We start from the raw sequence: 14,379 nt of genomic DNA, 5'->3' as shown, positions 1-14,379 counted from the left end.
CTTCCTCTTCTCCATGCACGTGTCTCTCCCACAGGCCTGCACTCTCTATCCCTGTATCTCTAATAAACTCTTATAAGCGGATTCTGTCGTGTTTCGTGACACTTCCTTGCAGAGTAAGAACACAACGCAGCTAAATAACTAACATTTTGGTGCCGAAACCGAGCGGGCGCTCCTGGGTGCTCTGCGCCTGGAAACCCGCGAACCGGGGAATCTGCTCCGTACGCAACAGACCGCTCTCCATTCGCCTGAATCGCATCCAAATTGCATCCAACACCGCTTTCTTCGATTGGTGAGTCCCCCCATTTTTCGGCCAGCGTAAACAGTTTCCTGAACCTGTGAGACCGACCGTTGATTGTCCGGCGCCTCACACGTGTTCTTGAGACCGGGGGAACCCCCGACCACGGTCTTCATTGGCTACGGTCGGCCCCTATCGCAGGCCTAACTTTTCTAGCCGTCTCCCACGTCTGCAGCCTGAGATATTTCTCGAGTTAGGGCCACCACCGTTGGTGCGTTCTGGGAGCCACGTGAGGCCGGCACGTCCACCTCCTTGACGAAGGGGCAAACGCTGTCTGGATTCCCGGGGAATCCTTTCCTCACCGTGGAGGGGGCCCCTGCTTCTGTGGCTGACGAGCCAAGGAGCAGCCTGCGCCCGGTATCCGCCCTTGGCCTTGGGGACGCCTGGGGCCTTGGCTCCGGATCACGTTTATTTTTTATTATTGTTAGGGCCGCCAACGTTGGTGCGTCCTGGGAGCAATGTGAGGCCGGCACGTCCATCTCCTTGACGAAGGGGCAAACGCTGTCTGGATTCCCGGGGAATCCTTTCCTCACCGTGGAGGGGGCCCCTGCTTCTGTGGCTGACGAGTCAAGGAGCAGCCTGCGCCCGGTATCCGCCCTTGGCCTTGGGGACGCCTGGGGCCTTGGCTCCGGATCACGTTTATTTTTTATTTTTCTGCCTCCGCTGCAGACATGGGAAACAAGGCTTCCAACCCTGTTAGTCCTTCCTCTCCGTTAGGCTGTCTTGTTGAAGCTTTAAAACCTCTTCAGTTTAATGCCTTACATAAAGATTTCTAAGCTAACTTGTTTATGTTCAAAAAAGTGGCCAAAGTATGCTTTAAAAAAAATAACAAAGAGATCCTTAGATCCCGATATTTCACGGGAGCTCTCTAATTACTGTCAGCGTTCAGGCAAATGGAAAGAGTTGCTTTCTTCTTTCTCAATGCTAAACTGTCTCTTCTCGTTTCCTTCTCTCCTGCTCATATGATGTTAGCTATGCCTAAACCAGAGGATTCTCTGACTCCGGACTCTCTAACTTTAGACCCTGCTAATGAACCTCTACCTATCCGACCTCCGGCTCCAACTCCTAGAACAACCGTTCCTTCCGCTCCAGACTCTTCCTCTTCTAAAGTTGTTTCTTCCTCTGCAGCGGCTGCTTCCAAAGGCCCTGCCCTGGCTCCAAACTTCACTCCCCCTACCACCCGCTCTCGAGCTGCTAAATCGGCTGATTCCAGCCATCCAGAACCTTCCACTGTTCTCCCTTTGCGAGAGGTGGCGGGTGTGGATGGACTGGTTAAAGTTCATGTTCCATTCTCCCTAACAGAACTCTCTCAGATAGAAAGTAATCTGGGTTCTTATACATCTAATTCTGCTTCCTTTATTAAACAGTTTCAATATATAATTCAATCTTATAGTCTCACCTTTCATGACTTCCTGAGGAGCTCAGGTGAGTATGGGAGCAGGTTAGGACTCATGCAAATGAAATTCATCAAATTAACCTTTCACACCCCCCAGGAGCCGAGGCGGTTCCTGACCGGGAGCCACACTGGGACTACAACACCCAGAGTGGCTGTCTAGCCAGAGATAGGTTTAATACCTGTCTCCTGACAGGCCTCCATAAGGCTGCCCTAAAACCAGTAAATAGTTCAGGATAAATAAGAAAATCTGTCTCTTGTTCCCCAGACCTACCTGACTAAAACTTAAGCATCTGGAGAGCGAGGCTCCTGACCCCACAGGCAAAAGAGTCACCTGTGGCATTTAAGGTGTGCCAGGGAAGAGATAAAAGCCCGAAAACAAAATTGCCAAGTGCTGGCACTTACTGACTTCCAAAAGCTGTTGGGTCCCTGTTTTAAATGAGGAAAAGGCCACGGGCTACCGAATGCCCTGCCAGGCCATCAACAGCCTTATTAAAAGTGCCGCCTAGAAAGACAGAGTCAGCTGACTGCCCCCAGGCACCAAGATGCATGGGTACATCAAGCTAAGACCTCCAACAGACCTAGGCTTGGCTACAGACATGACAGGGAACCCAGAACGCAGCAGGGAAGCGATCCATTTCTTTCCTTCTGGACACCAGAGCCATTGACTCAGTCCTGGGAGTTTTGGGATGCCACCTCTCCTTTATTGTCGGGTACAGGGGACAGCCTTATCTACCTCAGCAGACACCGCCATTTAATTGTATTTTCAGAGGCATCCCTCTCACACACACATTCTTAGTGGTGCCAAGCTGCCCTGTACCTTTAATGGGAAGGGATATCCTAGCTAGGGCAGGAGCGTCCATTTCTTTTCGCTCCACACATTCGCCTCATCCCAGACACGCCAGCAGCTCTCTTACTTCTTCTCCTAGCCACTAACTCTACAGACTCCAAATATGCTTTTCATATCCTCCTGTCCCACGCTGCTATTTAGAGGGAGCGTGGACTTCTCACAGCAAAAGGAGGATCCGTATCTAACTCAGGCCATATAATGGCCATGCTGGAGGCTTCCCACCTCCCCAGGGCTACAGCTCGATTTTACCCATATGCCCACCATCAGGAAAAGTTAAATATCTCCTCAGACCAGTTCTAACACCAGGTCTTTTTTCCAAGCCTCCAACTGTTCCAGATAGCCTATTAACTCCTCTTTTATGTCACCTAAGGTCTATTCTATGGAGCTATGCGGACTGCTCACTGCCTCAGTCGTGTGACAATCCTTGCCCATCTCCAATACACATTGGGGATCAGGTTCTTCTCTTTCCTCCAGGCCAGCGCCCTTTACTTTACCTCTTTCCCTTAAGTGGCAGGGACCCTTCAAGGTAATTCTTGTAACCCCCACAGCTGCTAAACTTGAGGGCTTTCCTCACTGGGTCCACCTGTCTCACCTAAAACCTTTTATCTCACCTCCATCCCAGAAAAATCTCTCTTCATATACAGTGAAACAGGGCCTCTCACTCTCAAGCTCCAGAGGACATCAGGATCCACTGCCTTGTCATCAATTCCAGAGGAATAAGGTATCACCCCTCCCTTTCCCAACCAGGGCCACACAGAGCTGGAGGCAAAAGGACCACCAAAAATATCCAGGTGGTAAGGAATAATGTAATACAACCATTTATCATTGTTCAATACTCAGCAACTGATCACCTGTGTTTCCTAAGTGTTAACCTAATAAGGGAAACAGGTACCTTAAATAAACTACCTCCAGCAAGGCTTGCCTAAGGAAAACAGGTGCCTTAAATGAACTACTTCTAATGAGGCTTGTCTCAGGTAGAAATTAAGCAGGGTACAAAGACCAGATCTACCTCAGGTGAATGTCACATGCCTCTATCTGGACAGGCCAAATCTACCTCAGACAAATGCCAACTTCAAAATAAAATAATAACGATTCTTTCTCTCTAAGCTCTCTCTATGTCAACAGTATCTTGTTAAATGGGAGGTCCCCAGCAGCAGCACGGATGGACAGCCGCAGAACCAGGAGACGGCAGAACGTCATTCCAGGACCTCCACCATCATCCCCGGACTTCACAAGATACCCCTCACCCCCCCAAGAGCCAACCAACGCCCACTATTCAGCTGGAAGCAGTTTTTGAGAGAAACGTCACCCCCGTACCCAGTCAACCACAATTTTTTCTTTTTTTAAAAAATAAAAGAGTCGGGAATGAAGGGTTCACAACACGCCTCCCCCCCCCAAACGGTCGCATTTACCAGGCGGACACTTCCGCCTAGCAAGTTCCGGCCAAGGCATCTCGCGTGACCAGAATCCGTGACGTTACATGGCTACGTAAGCGTGCTACGTGACCATGTGATCTACGCACATGCGTGGAGTAGTGACGTGACCTGGCCACGCCCCCAGCCGGTTTTTAAAGTGGAGCGCCATATTCCCAGTTCTCTCCTCTTCTCCTCTTCCTCTTCTCCACGCACGTGTCTCTCCCACAGGCCTGCACTCTCTATCCCTGTATCTCTAATAAACTCTTATAAGCGGATTCTGTCGTGTTTCGTGACACTTCCTTGCAGAGTAAGAACACAACGCAGCTAAATAACTAACACAGTGAGGTACAGTTGAGTTGAATTTTTTTACTCTAAGTTTGGGTTGTAATTTAATAACTAATGTTGGTTTTGGCTAAACATTATTTCCACTATGATCAATTCAGGTTATATATCAAATAAAAGGAAAGAAGAGAGAAGGAAGGGAGGGAGTCAGGGATGGAGAGAGAATCCTTTCTTGAGAAATATTACTTGAATAAAGATATGGAAATAAGTAGTTACAGCTGAAATGCAGGAGGGAAGTAGGCAACAGACCTATAGAACAGTTTGTGCCAAGGCCCTGACACAGGAAGGAACCTTGCCCATGAAGATTCTGAAGATGAGAAAGGAAGTACTGAGAGAAGAGGATGCTGGGAAACAGGGGCAGTGGCTAGACAATGCAAAGCCTTATAAACGAGGTTAATAAGTTTACTTTTAAAATATTAAACAGAAGGGCAGTAAAAGAATTAAAAATGGAGACACAGATGCCTGTATGCCAAACATCAATGCAGCATTATTCATGCAAGCTGAAAGGAGGAAATAATCAAATGCCCATCCTCGAAGGACTGCATCAACAAATATGGCCTATTTAGACAATTAAATATTACTCAGTAATAAAAAAAAAATCATGGTGTGACACTTACTATAGCAATGGTGAACCTTGGAAACAGACACCAGAATAAAAGTTTAAATATTTTATGAGACTATTGACACAAAGTAACTAGAAGAGACAAACTCATAAACAGGAAGTAAAAGAGATTAGAGGTTACAGGAGCTGGGGTGGGGTGGGGTGGGGGAGAAAGTGAAAATGGTTACAGAGCTGTGTCTGGAGGTAATGAAAAGGTTTTGGAGCTAGTGGTGGTAACTACACAACGTGGATGTATTTAATGCCACTGAGTGGGACACTTAAAATTTTAAAGGTAAATTATATATACATATGTGTGTGTGTGTGTGTGTGTGTGTGTGTGTGTGTGTGTGTGTGTGTGTGTATTACCACAACATTACAACTTTGAGAGAGTAAGAAAAGCCACCAACAGATTTGAGACAAGGGTAAGGAGCATGGCATGGTTTAACGTAGGTTTTGCAAAGACCACTTTAGTCGAGGTATTGGTTGAAGAAGGTTGGATGAAATCTACTCTGGACATGAGGACATAAACAAGACTGCTGGACAAATGGACAGAAGCAGACAGATCTAAGCCAAACAAAATTTGGATCAAGGATTGGTGTAAGAAGGGAGGTCACAGGGTATCATTTAGATGAGGAATTCTGGAATGAATTCAGATCTGGGAAGGACAGAGTTTGAGTCATGTGATGCCCAGAAAATGAGGTGAATGCTTGCCACGAGGAGACAGAGCTTAAGGAAAGGCACAGAATAGAAGCATAAAGCAAAAACTCAAGCCTCTTTTATAAGATCTTGTGATCTTGTTGAGGCCTATAGACTTGTTTGTCCAGACAACTTAGGGAGAAAATACAGGAGTGTAGATAATCAAGTGACAAAATGTTTGGTATCATTGAGAATTTTTATGGACTGAAAATTATGATTTTATGGAGATATAAAAAAAAAAAAAAACAGAGACAAATGCAGCCCAGAATTGCCACAATATGTGACTTGAAGGAACAGGCTGGGAGCCAGCCTGGCAAGAGTTGGTTCGTCAGACAGGGAGACATGGTAAAGTTATGCCAGGCAGGAAGTGGAAAAGCTATACTGATCAGCTGGAAAGTTAAAAGGCTCCATAAACATAGATCTAAAGAAGATGAGTGGTGTAACAATAGTCTAACATGATTGTATGGCATCACCCTGGGTCATACCATCACTAAACCATCACTTGACGTTCACCCAAGGCTGGTGTGTGACCCTCACCTGTGAAGCAGTCTGGCTGCCCAGCGGGACTCCAGCACCCCCGATGAATCTTTGTTCTGAGAGCCAGCCGCCACGCCCAACTCGAGCTAACAACCTCTCCACTCTGCCTAGCACGTGTGGTGCTCCCTGTTGGTGGGACCACCTGGCCTCTGAAAAGAGCCATTTAAAAAAAACCAGAGCCAGCCATGATCCCCACAGAGTTGGCTAATAGAAATGGAGATGGTGCAGAGGGGAGCGCCTCCTGGGATGCAGAGCTCTGTGGATCCTTTTCAGGTACAGGATGAATCATCATCATCATCCATTCCTCCTCCTGGGTCAGGTTCAGATCACACTCCAGGTCACTATGGGAACCTGGCAAAAATGAATGTCTGGCTCTGTGTATCAGACTTAGCTTCTCTGTCACACATCTATCCTTCAAAGATGGCTCATGTGGTGAAAAAATGCACCCAAAAAAAAAGGAAAGAAGAAAGAAGGAAGGAAAAAAGGAAGGAAGGAAGGAAGGAAGGAAGGAAGGAAGGAAGGAAGGAAGGAAGGAAGGAAGGAAGGAAGGAAGGAAGATGGAAGACAGACAATCTCCTAATGAAGACAAGGTGAAGTTTATACCACTGATACTCTTCTTGAGGCAATTTAACAGTATAGTAGCTTGTCCTTAGAACTGATATCATCATCCTTTGTCAAAGAAGTGGACATACTTTAAATAGGGTTTATAGACAGATATTCATTATGGGGTGATCTAAAATAGGAACAAATTAGAAAACCCTTAATGTCCAGCAATTACAGAATGGTCAGTTGAATCATGCTGTCATCATGCACCAAGTACTTTTGTATTAATAATTATTTATTAATGTTCAATGATTGATATTGTGATATTAAGAAATAAAATCCACAGAGGAAACAGTATAGAGATTATAATCAAGCCATTTATCTGAACAGACACTCAATAAAATAAATAGTAGGTGATCTTAAATTTTCAGCTGTATGTTACAACATTTCTGCCAAGGATATATGTTTTTTTGTCACTGTAAATAAATAAACATATAACTAGAAAGAATAGAAAGCAAAACAACAAGAACTGGAGGGTAAATTGTAAATCATGACCAAACTATTTACTGATACAGTAATTCAGAATTACATTGCATTCTGCCCTGCCTGGCCACACAGTCCTTGCCTTTTCTCTCCCCCAAAGTCATCCCCCCACTTATGGACATTAAGTATGTGGATGCATTTTTATATTTGCCCTAAGGCCAGCTGGCAGGAAAGGATCGCAAACGCGAACCATCTTTCCTCATGAGTGTCGAACTCTTCTGAGAGTGGCCTTTGTACTATCCGGCCTCCTAGGACAAAGTGTAAGGCCAACCTGGGGCAGCAAAGACTGTCAGCTGGAGCTCTGGGCTGTATCGCCTTGCTGGGGTGTCTAGGCAACTTGAAAAGGTAACAGGAAACAGATGGCCGCCCGGTCCCCTCTTTGGCTAGCCTGTGAGGGCCATCTGGAGAAAAGGAAATTGGTCCGCCGCCTGGAGAGGAAGGTGCTATGAGGGAGTCCAATCCTCACATTTTGCAATGTGCAGTGCCGAGAAAGAAACTGAGGAACGCCTTCAGGAACTGACGAGAAACCAAGGAAAGCATCACAGCTCACAGCACAGAAGGTACCATTCCAGGAGAGGACAGTGTTTGGGGCTCCGGAACCCACAGGGAAACCCCTGGTGACTCACAGTGCTGTGAATGCTGCCTGGAGGACCTTCAGTCAGGACTTCAGACTGAAGTTAATGTCTTCCAGCCTGGTTGTCCATTTCAGCGTCTCTGGCAATATTCCATGCCGCTGAGTGCACAGTCAGTTCTGCAAGGATGTTCTCTCTGCTTGCACCACATGTCTTTACACGCTTTCCTTTTGTAACTGAAATTCGGCTGGTCCAAATGGAGGTTATAAACCCCAGTTCTCAACATAGGTAGGAGCCTTGGTTCTGAGAGTTAAAACTGTAAACAGAGCTGTTCCTAAGCGAGGCAAAGGGAAAAGGAAAGGAAAACGAGATGGGAAACTGCGATCCCTTCTGAATGCTGTGTGCATTCTCTGTTTTCCTGAAGCCAAGTAACCTGAAAGACCCTATTGGCTGTTAGTGTTTGCTAGAGGAAGGAAGACATTTTCTTCAGTGGTGTGGCTGTGGTAAGATTCCCACGCTCCTGAAATAACAGCCACATCTACGCTCCTGTAAACAATTGTTAATGAAATTCACTGGGTTATCAAGAAAAGACATGGGAGTGGAAGAGAAATTTAGAAAGAGGGAGGGGATCAGTGGACACAAGAGGAGAAGAAAGGGGGATAAGAAAGGGTAAAGGCAGATGAAAATGATCAGAATACCTTACATACATGTCTGAATGTGTCATAATGAAACCCATCATTACCTAATGATGTATAATTAACATATGCTGATAACTGAAACAATGAGCTGGGATTATCACTCAGTGGTAAAGTGCTTGTCTAGTATGTGTGTTCAATTCCCAGCACTGAAAACAAAATCATAAAAAGAATGCAAGCTGTGTATCAAGGGTAGTAAGATAAAAAGATAAGGCCTCTGGGCACTGATAGAGTTACCACATCGTCCTGGACTTCCTCTTTTTTAGCTGTCTTTCAAGTAAGAGATGTTTAAATTTGCATCTTATGTGAGACACTGATAACTTTTTCCTATGCCCTGTACATAAATCCCAATGACACGGAGACTTGGAAGGCATGCTGTGGCTGAAGAAAGATGAAAACGCCATAATTCAAGGCTGGAATTGTTAGAGGATATAGGAAAAATAAATAAACTAATAAATAAATATAGATCTTTTGCAAGCAAATTGATGATTGATTACTTAGAGATTTGAATGTCTTCACCAAGACACCAATTTTTTTAAAATCGTGGAAAGATGAATTAAAACAAACAGACAAACAAACAAAAAGAAAAGGCTAGAGATGGCTCAGCCATTAAGAACACTTGCTGTTCTTCCATAGGACCTGAGTTCAGTTCCCAGCACCTATATTAGATGGCTCACAACTACCTGTAACTCCAATTCTAGGGGGATCTGATACCTCTGGCCTCTAAGAGCAGCTACACTCATGTATTCCTACACACACAGCGAGACAGACACACAATTTAAACAAATCGAAAAATAAATCCTAGAGGGAGGAAGGGAGAGGGAGGAAACAGGGCTGGAGAGATGGTTCGGCAGTTAAAAGCACTTATCGTTCTTCCAGAGGTCCTCGGTTCAGTTCCCAGAACCCATAATTGCTCACACCTGTAACTTCAGTGCCTGAGGCTCTTCTGGCCTCACAAGTATGCACACACACACACACACACACACACACACACACACACACACACACACACACACTAAAGTGAACCTTTGGGAGGGAGAGAGAGAGAGAATAGGAAATAACTTAGAGAACTGTTGCTACAATACAGGTAAATCATGGGGGATGATTAGAAGTCAAAGCCCATAGGCTGCAGAAGCATTAGAAGATGATTTTTCCCTTTTTTTTCTTCCTTTTTTTTTTTTAGAAGATGATTTGTAAGGTATACTGAATACACTTGACCTCCTAATGGATAAAGCAAGATGGCGCCCGTGGTCCCAGCTGGAGTGAATGGTCACAGCACTAGCTGGAGCAGGGTGTGTAAGAGAAATGGGTCGGGAGGCTGATTCAACCACAGCTGTGCCATCAGCCATCTTGTGTAGGGTAGCTTTTTAACCTGCCTAATTCTCTCCTGTTGCAGGAATAAATTTGGAAGATGAATTCAGAAACCTCGATTTCTTTTTTAAAATGTATCTCACCTGCTCACAAAACAGCTCATCTCAGAAGTGGCACCTCGAAGAGCGTCAGCTATTGATTCATCTCTGCGTGCCAGAATCCAAGCCCTCCACAAGGCATGTGAAGAACTCCTCCACACGCTCAGAGTGGGTCCACTCCCTTGATTTCAACGGTGTAACTTCCCCTTTTGTTTCAGAAACTAGTTAATGAATCTGTACAATTCAAGTGGGGAGTGCAGTGAAGAGACCAAGCTCAGTCTGTTGTCTAGAGACTGAAGTTTGTAAGAACGTGAGTTTTAGCCCATAGAGCTGGGCCAAACATCTATCACACAAATGGACCGTCATCATATTCATCATCCTGCTAACTAGGAAAGGGAAGAAATGGGAAGCTAATGCAGGAGTCTTGTGGGACCCAAGCTACAACATCGGGCCAGGATGAGGGCTGAGGGAAGGTGGAAGCTTAAAGACATTCTACAGATCCCTGGACAGTTAAGATGTGTTCTATTTACTGTGGAGGAAGGTTACTAAGCTGGCAAATTCCAACAGCCACCCAGGCACATTACCAACACAAATGGGCCACGCATAGGCAGGCAAAGACACACATGCAGATGGACAGACGGGTCACATGAAGGTGGACACCCAAGGCAACAGACTGACACACAGGGGCAGACTGGTGAAGGTGAAGATATCCGGCATAGAGGCCATAATCATACAAAATTCACACAAAAGGGGTGTGCTGCCTGGAATACTTATACAAAACTTACACTGCTACTTAATTTTGGGTTCCCTGGCCATCATGTCAGCCATCTTTTGCTGAGTCGTGGACCAGTCCCATGCCTGCATCAGCTATTTAGGTCCACGCCACAGGTCTGCATCAGCACCATGTTGTTTAAACGTGAACTGCCCTGTTGGCCCCTTTGCTTCCTATAGGTCTCTTCCCTCAGATTCTTAGAGATTATTATCATTATCATTATTATTATTGCTTTTGTCAATTTTAGGAACTGATCTTTTCCTTTTGTCTGGCATATGCCTCCAAAGTTAGACCCCAGCATGATCAAACAGTACCTGTCCCTTTAATTAGTTTTTTGTTTTGAACTTAGGATTTCAAATGAATTTCTGTGCGAGGGTTTCCTGATCCTTTTCTGTTATAATGAATGAGTGCTGGGGAGTTTATTGAGCTGACATTATTGAATCCTTTAAATTACAGGGTCCTGTATTCTCTCCTCAAAGGCCAGCTCCATTCATCCCTCCTGGACTTAATAAATCTCTATGAATGTCAGCCACTTATCTGTATTCTGGGAAAAGGTGCAGGAAACAAAAACAGGGAAAACATCCCATTGTCACATAGTCCAACAAAGAGGGAAAATGGCCAAGTAACAATATGTATTCTGGGCTAGAAAGTGCTAAGTACTGAGGAGAAAAAGTGAACCCAAGATTGAGGTTTTAGATGTATTATAAAGAAATATTAGAACTCCCCATGAGGTGTCCTGGATAGGCCTCACCAAAAAGGTGATAAAACACTTCAAAGACATGGCCCCAACACATGAAGTCCATGCTCAAGAGAAACTCATACATTGTGTGCAGTGGGGAATCCCTCCCCTGTTTGAGAAGCTGGTAGTGGCCCAAGTAGCTGGGACAGAGAAAGAAGAGAACTAGGAGATAAAGCGAAAGGGATTTAGAAAAAAGGGGTGAGGTCAAGTGAATCGGGAGGGGGCCCAGACACTGGAAGACACACTAATCAAACACCTTTTCTAATGATCCACCAGGTTAGAAAGTTCATGAGAGCTCAACCAGGCTAAGGTCGCAGATGGCAGCTCAAACAAGATGAGCCAAAATTCCCTGGACGCTAAAGAAAAACTCAGACTCTACCAGACTCTCAAAAACTCTGTCTATCCTCGGGTGGGTGAGATGCCTCAGTGGGCAAACATGCTTGCCACCACGCCTGATGATCCCAGTCCTATCCCTGTAGCCCACTTGGAGAAGGTGAGAATCTAGCCTCTATGCACACACCAACATGTGTGTGTGGGGGGGGGGCACCAATGTACTTGATACACATCCTGTAATAATAAATGAAATTTAAATTTTGAAAAAGACTCTATCTTTATTTGAAGTCTATCTATGAGAAAAGAACAACAGAGAAGTGAGTTGAATACAGCTAACAAGCTGCTCTGAGATTTCCTGGGGAAGCAAAGCAGTGCAGTGACTTCCAGGGGCCACAGGTTCTAGTCATGACCCTGGGGAGACAGAGCACAACCTCTCAGCTGCTGGTAGCCTGGTGATAAGGCAGGGGATCTGCCTCTGCTTTCTCCAGACTAGCCTGCTCTGCTTTGCACCACCAACCTTCTCTCCTCCCCTCCCCTTCTCTCCCCTCCCCTCTCCTTCCCTCTCCTCTCCTCCCCTCCACTCTCCTTCCCTCTCCTCCCCTCTCCTCTCCTCCCCTCTCCTCTCCTCTTTTCTCCTCCTCTTCCTTCAGAAGGATTCAGTGGCATGTGCCTGAAGTCCCATCATTGGGAGGCTGAGTCTGAAGGATCACCCTGAGTTCAAAACCAGCCTGGGCTACATAGTGATATCTTACCCCCAAACATCATATAATTAATTGATTGATTAGTCTTGGTCTTCACCAGGTTAAGCCTAATTCCCACTTCTGATCATGAATAGACATAGTCTTGTCTCCAGGGAGTAAAAAGATGATTTGGTTGGACTTTTTCATTTCCATCTGACCAGCAAGATCTGGAAGGCAGGACAGCCATGCACATTTAACACTGTGAGCCAGCAGAGCCTCTCCATATATAACATGTGTATTATATACAATATATATTATATGTATGATATGTGTGTAATGTGTATATTATATAAATATATATTATATGTGTGATATATGTATAATGTGTTTAATATATAAATATAATATATATTAAATGTATGATATGTGTATAATACATAAATTATGATGCATTTGTATTATATCTAATATATTATATACAATACACATAATCTATATATTCCAAATAACCAGCACTCAATTAGAAGCAGAAGGGGTAAATTAGTGACTCTAACACTGAAAGTTAGTTTGTTTGTTTTGTTTTGGTTTGGTTTTGGTTTTTTCGAGACAGGGTTTCTCTGCGTAGCTTTGTGCCTTTCCTGGAACTCACTTGGTAGCCCAGGCTGGCCTCGAACTTGCAGAGATCCGCCTGCCTCTGCCTCCCGAGTGCTGGGATTAAAGGCGTGCGCCACCACCGCCCGGCTAACACTGAAAGTTAGAACATGAAAGATTAATTCCTAGCTTTAGTTCTGATTTACTGAAAGGCTTTAATTGATGGGCTGTGTTTACTTCAGCCTTTTTTCCTGACACTGGAGAGCCCAAGATTGCTTTCCTTTGCAGCTTCTGATGGCTGACACTCTCAGAGACAGACATAAGTATATGCAATCGAACGCCATTTCCATCTGGTTTCAGAAATACTGACTTATTTCTGTGCAACTGATTTGTAAATCAGAATATGGTCAGATATATGGTCAAGTTAGAAAAGGTGATATAGGAAAACTTTAAAATGTACATTTATCTCATTTTCTTCCCTCCTTTTCTTCTTTGTCTCCTTCTCTTTATTGCTTTTTTTTCTATTGCCAAAGAAAATACCCTTTTTTCTTTCTTTTATTTTTTATTTATTTATTTGTTTATTTATTTATTTATTTTATTTATTTATTTATTTTTTTGGTTTTTCGAGACAGGGTTTCTCTGTGTAGCTTTGCGCCTTTCCTGGGACTCACTTGGTAGTCCAGGCTGGCCTCGAACTCACAGAGATCCACCTGGCTCTGCCTCCCGAGTGCTGGGATTAAAGGCGTGCGCCACTACCGCCCGGCTCTTCTTTTATTTTTAATTTAATTTTATGTGTGTTTTGCCTACATGTTCATGTGGGCACCACATGTGTGCAGTGCTAATGGAGGCCAGAAGAGGGAGTCAGATAGCCACCACGGAAATGCTGGGAAATGATCTGCCACCTTCTGCAAGAGTAACAAGTGCTCTTAACCTCGGAGACATCTCTCCAGCCCCTCTCCTCTTTCTCAATAAGCTTTTCTAGAGAATGCACTCTGGAGCTGGGAAGATAAATTATTCCATTTTTAAGAAGAGAAGTCGTGTGTGCCTGGTGCTCTTGAAGGCCAGAAATGGTCAGATCATCCTGGATCTGTAGTGACAGCCAATTCCAATGTGGGTCTTGGGAACTGAATCCAGGTCCTCTACAAGAGCAGCAAATGCTCTTAACTATAGAGCCATGTCTCCCAGCCCACTTCCTAGTCTTTAAACATTCGTGTTTATAGTATCCAGTCCCAAGTAAAGAACAGGTAACTGAATTAGGTTACAGTCACTAAGGTTCAAAATCAGAAAAAAAAATAGTGCACATTAAATTCAGATGCTTCCTGTTTTGAGCGGCCACCAGATACACAGCCAGCCTGGGCATGACTCTGCTGGAT

The 14,379-nt window shown here is 44.7% G+C and overlaps 1 long non-coding RNA gene across 1 annotated transcript; it reads left to right on the top strand.

Moving 5' to 3' along the window:
* Positions 1–1,579: 1,579 nt before the first annotated feature.
* On the top strand, positions 1,580–4,228 carry LOC143268129 (uncharacterized). Its single transcript, XR_013043760.1, has 2 exons — positions 1,580–3,259; positions 3,664–4,228. It is a non-coding gene; the product is annotated as an uncharacterized LOC143268129 (long non-coding RNA).
* The last annotated feature ends 10,151 nt before the right edge of the window (positions 4,229–14,379 follow it).

Source organism: Peromyscus maniculatus, chromosome 12, assembly GCF_049852395.1.
Source record: "Peromyscus maniculatus bairdii isolate BWxNUB_F1_BW_parent chromosome 12, HU_Pman_BW_mat_3.1, whole genome shotgun sequence".
Taxonomy (NCBI): Eukaryota; Metazoa; Chordata; class Mammalia; order Rodentia; family Cricetidae; genus Peromyscus; species Peromyscus maniculatus.
Note: the sequence above shows the minus strand (reverse complement) of the source record. Positions and strands in the feature narration are given on the sequence as shown.